Genomic DNA, 6,734 nt, shown 5'->3' on the forward strand with positions numbered 1-6,734 from the left:
TACCTCTAAAACACTTAAGTTGGCTTTATTAAACGTTCGATCTTTAGCTGGGAAAACATTTTTAATTAATGATTTAATCACTGAGCACAGCCTTGATTTTATGTTTCTAACTGAAACTTGGTTGGACCAAAGTAACAGTGGAGCTGTTCTCATCGAGACGACCCCTCCTACAGTTTTATCAGTGAGGCCAGGGTGAGCAGGAGAGGAGGAGGGGTTGCTGTCTTATTTAATGAATCATTTCAATGTAAGCAGCTATCTCCTGGAAGTTTTCAGTCTTTTGAATATGTGGCTTTACAGCTGAAGGCCCCATCCAAAGTTGTGTTTCTTAATGTTTACAGGCCTCCCAAATACTGCACAGACTTTTTTAATGACCTCAGTGAACTGCTGTCTGTGATCTGTGTTGATTTTGACTGTGTAATTATTGCTGGGGATTTTAACATCCATGTGGACAACCCTCAGGACAAAGGGACTAAAGACCTGAGTAACACTCTGGGCAACTTTGGGCTGACTCAGCATGTAACAGAGGCCACACATAATAGAGGACACACTCTTGACCTACTGATCTCCAAAGGCCTGAGCATTTCAAAGGTTACTGTGTCTGATGTGGGCCTGTCTGATCATTACTGTGTTTTCTTTGAAAGTAAAATCTCAGCCCACACAAATATATCAACAACAGTGATCACAAAACGGTGTATAACTGAACACAGTAGTGCAATTTTTAACCAGGTCTTCCCATTAACACCTGACCTGCCCAGAGGGTCAGTCAATGAGCTCGTCAATAGCTTCAATGCTAACATGTTAAATGTAATGGACACTATTGCTCCCATTAAGGTGAAGGTTATCTCTGGAAGGAAAAAGTCTCCATGGAGAAACTCCACACTAGTGAAAAATGAAAAAAGAGAGTGTAGGAAAGCTGAGGGCAGATGGAGAAAAACAAACCTCCAGGTTCATTATGACATCTATAAAGAGAAACTTCACAATTATAATTTACAACTGAGGAGTGCAAGGAGGTCCTACTTCTCTGACATCATCACTAAAAACAGCCATAATGCTCGGGTCTTATTTTCTACAGTTGACAGGCTAACGAACCCTCCTGTGTCAGTGGCAGCTGAACTTCATTCGACCATGGCCTGCAATGACTTTGCCAAATTCTTCACAGACAAAATCCAAAAAATTAGACAAGCAATTGGTACATCAACAGCAGATCCAGGATATGTACTGTGTCCACCAAAAAACTGTTTAAACACCATGAAACAGTTTCAACCTATTAACAGCAAAGACCTGGAGGACATCTTAGGTCAACTGAACTCCTCCTCCTGCTGTTTAGATGTCCTGCCAACAAGTTTTTTCAAAAAGGTCTCAAAGACTTTAGAGTCAGACCTGTTACAGATCGTCAACTTTTCTTTATTATCAGGTGTGTTTCCAGAACCACTAAAAACTGCTGTAATCAAACCTATACTGAAAAAGGACAATCTTGACAAGACACAAATGAACAACTACAGGCCGATCTCAAATCTCCCGTTTTTAAGTAAGATCATTGAAAAAGCAGTTTCCCAACAGCTCAGTTACTTCTTAAAACAGAATAATTGCTACGATGCCTTCCAGTCAGGTTTTAGACAGAACCACAGCACTGAAACCGCTCTGACCAAAGTGTTTAATGACATATGTCTGAACACAGACAGTGGAAAAATGTCAGTCTTAGTTTTACTGGATCTCAGTGCAGCATTTGATACAGTTGACCACAACATATTACTCAAACGACTGGAGAACTGGACAGGTCTTTCAGGAACTGTACTAAACTGGTTCAAAACATACGTAGAAAACAGGAAATACTTTGTATCAATAGGTAACTTCACATCTGAGCAGACAAGTATCACATGTGGAGTTGCCCAAGGTTCCATCTTGGGACCCCTTCTGTTTAACATTTACATGCTCCCACTGGCACAGATTATAAAGAACAACAAAATAAACTATCACAGCTATGCAGATGACACACAAATATATATCACAATGTCACCAGGAGACCGAGGCCCTGTACAGGCTCTTGGTAAATGCATTGAGGAAATTAATGACTGGTTGTGCCACAATTTTCTCCAGCTAAACAAAAACAAAACTGAGGTAATAGTCTTTGGAGCCAAAGAAAAACGATTACAGGTCACCAGAGAACTTCAATCTATACATCTAAAAACCACAAACCAGGCGAGAAATTTGGGTGTAGTGATGGATGCAGACCTAAACTTAGAAAAACACATTAAGACAATAACAAAGTCAGCTTACTATCACCTCAAGAATATATCAAGGATAAAAGATCTGATGTCTCAACAGGACCTGGAAAAACTAGTCCATGCATTCATTTTTAGTAGGCTTGATTACTGTAACAGCATCTTTACAGGTCTACCTAAAAATCAGTCAGACAACTACAGCTCATTCAGAACTCTGCTGCTCGAGTCCTCACTAAGACCAAAAAAGTGGACCACATCAGTCCAGCTCTGAGGTCTTTACACTGGCTGCCTGTCCGTCAGAGGATAGACTTTAAAGTTCTGATGCTGGTCTATAAAGCTCTGAATGGTTTAGGACCAAAATACATCAGTGACCTCCTGACCCAGTATGAACCTTCCAGATCCCTCAGGTCATCTGGATCCGGTCTTTTATCAGTTCCCAGAGTCAGAACCAGACACGGAGAAGCTGCATTCAGCTTTTATGCTCCTTATATCTGGAACAAACTCCCAGAAAGCCTCAGATCAGCTGAAACACTCAGTTTATTTAAATCCAGGTTGAAGACTCACCTGTTCTCAGCTGCATTTGAATAAAGCACCAAATCCACACTTTAAGCTTAAATTTCAAAACTTACATTTAACTACTGATTTTATCTACTGTTCTGATTTATCTGTTTTGATTTTATATACTGTTTTGTTTGTTTGTTTGTTTGTTTGTTTGTTTGTTTGTTTGTTTGTTTGTTTGTTTGTTTGTTTGTTTGTTTGTTTGTTTGTTTGTTTGTTTGTTTGTTAAGTGGGTTTAGAGCTCTGGGTAGCTCCCCAGCTGGGTCTAGACTGGGTCTAGAGAGTATTTTAAATTCAGGGAATTTAAAATAGAAAGTAGCTCGTCCACAGAAGGACTGGTAGCTCCCCTTACGATAAGGGTTCAGATCGCGCGAACAGGTGTGAAATGTGTGTGTTTAGTTAGTTTGTTTGTTTGCTTGTTTTAATCAATTTTAAATCATGCTTTTTATTTGTTTTTGTTTCTAATGTCTCTGTAAAGCACTTTGAATCACCTTGTTGTTGAATTGTGCTATACAAATAAATTTGCCTTGCCTTGCCTTGCCTTAAATAGTATCATCAACATCAGTACATCTGTACATCAGTTGAAAAGCTGCATCAAAAATTCAAGTAAGGAGTTACTTGTCCAATGAAGCCTTCAATAGGTGGACTTCATTTTTAAAGCAAAAATCTGAGTAATTTTCAAGAAGCGACATTTGTGAATGAAAAATTTTGGAACTATAAACAAGTTGTTAATCCCAAATTCTATTTTCTTATTTTCTGTTTGTAGGCCAAACCTAATTACTTGAAAGGTTAGAGAAGGGCAGTCAATATTTTTAGAGGTTAACCAGGACTGAAAATCATCCCACAAACATCTGGAACTCTCACATGAATAAAAAAGGTGCTCTGTAGTCTCAATATCACTGTTGCAAAAAGTGTGTTCGTATCTATACTGAATTTCTTGTGAAGACAGTCGTTGGACGGGTATATGGCATTTAAGATTTTAAAGTGATTTTCTTTTGCTTTTGGTGGAATTGGAAAAGAAAGATACTCAGTCAAAAACCTCGAGTTATAATCTTTAAACAAATATTTTCTTTTTAATTGAGAAAGAAAAAGTTGTTTGGTTAGAATTTTGCATGTCTTTCCTTCAAATTGACGATCATCAATAATTAGGGACGGCTCACAAATTATAGCGGAAGAACAGGTTAAACTGGCTTTAGCCATCTGAATCATTGCAGGGGGAATGGCTTTCACAACTTTAATGAATTTACTCTGAGTACATGATAAGCCATAATTATCTATGAATTTATTATATGATAATAATAAATATATATTTTAATATTTAATTTAAATAAATACTTATTTTCCACCCTGATTTATGAATAAATTCTTTACAAATCCTACCATGTGGATTCATGGATTTTTTTTCACATTCTGTCTCTCACAGTTGAAGTGTACCTCTGGTGCAAATTACTGACCTCTGTCATCATTTTAAGTGGGGGAACTTGCACAATCGGTGGCTGACTAAATACTTTTTTGCCCCACTGTATATATATAATAATAAAAACTGCAAAGCTAAACTTAACCCTGGTTAACCCTGGTAGTTAACCCTTAACCCTGGTAGTTTGCCCTGGTTCAGCTTTGACAAAGTTGTCATCTTGTACCCTGTCAGAGCCCTGTATGCTTGCAGAGACCCCTACAGTAGGGCAACATGCAAATGTCCAAACCTTTGTGTTTTAGCTTTATTTATGTCTTACACAGCATCCAACTCTTTAGCTGACTTAATAACTTCAGCTAAAGTGAATAGTTAGTCTAATTCATTAGTGCAGCATTACTGGATCACCTCTGTTTGAAGTGATATAACGTGATGTACAACTATCACTGAAACAGCAAACTTTGTAAATAAACAAACAACACTTCTCACAAAATGTGTTCTTTATACCTGACTGTATACCTTCAAGCCTGTAGTTATATTTATTATCAGTTAGAGCCCCTCCTCATTGTTCTTCTTTGGTGCAACCCTATAAATACAGTGTACCCCTTTTGCCTCTCCCCTTTTCTACAATTCCCCAGTGGGAGACGTGGGTAATTCGTATGGGACTCATGGAGCATCTCTCTATGAGCACTCAGTGCTTTAAACAGTGCGTCCCAGTTTAACCAGCAGCCTTCACACCACACATCACACAGACATGGAAACTTCAAACCCTCAGACTGAAGACACCATCAGAAATAAACAGATTGTGATGAAGATGAAGAACTGGAACAGTTTGCTGTGGTTTCTTCTGTTCCTGTCAGAAATAAGAGTCTGGCAGCACTTTGCTCTCCTTCCACATGTTTAAGGAGGAAGTGAAGACGAGTGAGTCAGTCGTCTTCCTCTGTGGGCCCAACATCAGGCAGCAGCCACGTATTTGTAAAAACCCAGCACACTGCTTCAGAAACACTGAGTCCAGGTGACCAGAGTCATGTGATCAGTGAGGTCTTCACTCAGGACGTCACTGCTTCAGGACCTGATTCAGAGGTTTATAAGGACGTGGATCATCGGTGCTGATGTTGTGTGAGAGCTGGTGAACCATGGGGAACATAAATAAAAACCAGGCCATCAGCAATTTACCTCTCAGTTCTAAAACCTACATAATACACTATACATATAGTTATATGGGTTATAGTATGTTATAAATAAATGTAGCTTCACGCTGCACTTCATATGTTTTTCCACTAGATGGCAGCACAGAGGCCTGTGTTGGAAAGCTTTGAGTAATGAAGCGTTTTCAATCCAAGCTTCAGAAAGCTTCATGTGATCATCAAGGAAGCAACCAGGAAATATCTGCTGTGTGTAAAAACAGCAACACAAGAATCCAGGATGAAGACAAGAAACTCAAAGCTCACACACAAAACAGGCGGAGCTAATTTTGTGACGAGTTTCTGTAAAAACACCACAGAAGTGAATCATCAAAGTTTCCATGTGAGCTGATGATGCTGCTGCAGAGTTTCTGTGAACCTCCTGTGACCCCGCCTCCTCATACAGAGACATCTTATTGGCTTTATTCATTCTGCTCAGCACAGACGTGCTGCACCCTGGATCCCAACAAGAGCTCCAGTTGGATCCAGTTTGATCCAGTTTCTGCAGTAAATCTAATGACGGGCGTCTGTCTCTCCTTAAGCTTTTCTGCCCACAAGGAGAGCTCTGCCTCCTGCCGCTCACGGGTCGTGTCATTCTGTCAGGCATGTCGTGTGTGGAGGTGAGGAAGACATGACCCAAACGCTGGACTCACGGTGCAGGATAATGGTGTTAATGGTGTTTTATTGTAGGTAGGCTGGATGAACAGAACATGAACTGAAATGACTGACTGGGTGACTGAACTGAACATACATGCGGAGAGACAACATCAACATCAATGACACAACAAAGAACTGGAGGAAACTGAGGACTTAAATACACAGACTGATGCGGATGATAATGAGAGACCGGTGAGTACACAGCTGAACATAATCTGGCTAACGACATGAGAGACGAGCTGATACGGGAAAAACAGGAAGTGAGAACAACATTGATGTGGCAAAATAAACTGAACATGAACAAACTGAAATCACTGGGTCAATGACCCAGCAACCCTGACAGTTGCATTGCTGGCTGATCCCAAAAGGTTGATTCTGCTCATCTGGACGTTTTCAGTGGGAGAAACATTTGGTCACTGATCCAGGTGACTTCTTCAGTCTTAGCTGACTGCAGGTTTCCAACCTTATAAACAGCACATTTGCACAATGATTGAAACTAGCAGCAGTGGTACCTGATATATATTATAGTAATAAAATACATAGACATATATAATACATACTAATGATGAAGGAACTGAGCTCACAGTCCATTTTTCATTTAGTGAACTACTCAGTTTATTTTGGGGGGCTCAGAAATGCTCACTCTGTTTGTACATCACTTATTGTCAGCAATAGACTCATTCTGCTTTGTGGAAATAAACA

Source organism: Copadichromis virginalis, linkage group LG3, assembly GCF_057382275.1.
Source record: "Copadichromis virginalis isolate Kocher_CV1m ecotype Utaka linkage group LG3, C_Virginalis_male_GT1.1, whole genome shotgun sequence".
Classification (NCBI taxonomy): Eukaryota; Metazoa; Chordata; class Actinopteri; order Cichliformes; family Cichlidae; genus Copadichromis; species Copadichromis virginalis.